Source organism: Centrocercus urophasianus, unplaced genomic scaffold, assembly GCF_019232065.1.
Source record: "Centrocercus urophasianus isolate 14NV4802_14NV808 unplaced genomic scaffold, USGS_Curo_1.0 seq_20, whole genome shotgun sequence".
Classification (NCBI taxonomy): Eukaryota; Metazoa; Chordata; class Aves; order Galliformes; family Phasianidae; genus Centrocercus; species Centrocercus urophasianus.
In genome coordinates this window covers 20,230,478-20,230,932 of record NW_024884756.1, presented here as the reverse complement: position 1 = coordinate 20,230,932, position 455 = coordinate 20,230,478, and the positions used below count along the sequence as shown (strand labels likewise).

Below are 455 nucleotides of genomic sequence, written 5' to 3'. Positions count from 1 at the left end.
AAAAAAAAAAAAAAAAGGAAAAAAAAGATTCTCTTACCTGGAGATTTGGTTCGAGCACCCGATAGGTTAGAGCGGCATCGATCCGGTGTGTTTGCTGATGAATGGGGGCTCGAGTTAAGTGAAGGTGCCTATGATTTGAAATCATTCCAAGTTTTTGAAGGGAAGACTGACTGCAGCCTCTGCCATGTTGGAATTTCAAACCCAAAACAGCTGCTTTGCAAGGAGCCAGCATGCCAGCAGCTGGACGCCTGCGCAGAGCGCCGCCGAGCCAAATTCAAATCACTTTCACGAGAAGAGCCAAAGATCAGTTTTCAAAGGGGGAGCGGCGCGGGGGGCGGGGGCGCTCCGCGGCTTTGCGCGCCGGGGCCGCCGCTTCCCGCGGAGGGCTGCGGGCGGCCTCGCTCCCTCTCCCCGCGGCGGCGGGACGGGGCCCGCGGGCTTCCGCGGCGGTGCAG

At 58.5% G+C, this 455-nt stretch overlaps 1 protein-coding gene across 3 annotated transcripts in view; it reads right to left on the bottom strand.

Annotated features, from left to right (window-relative positions):
- Positions 1 to 283, bottom strand: part of FIGN (fidgetin, microtubule severing factor) — a 99,820-nt gene extending 99,537 nt beyond the window's left edge. For all 3 annotated transcript variants that reach the window (XM_042822503.1, XM_042822505.1, XM_042822504.1), the window contains exon 1: positions 38 to 283. The gene's annotated coding sequence lies outside the window, so the exon portion shown is untranslated. The remainder of the gene's footprint in view (positions 1 to 37) is intronic.
- Positions 284 to 455: the final 172 nt, after the last annotated feature.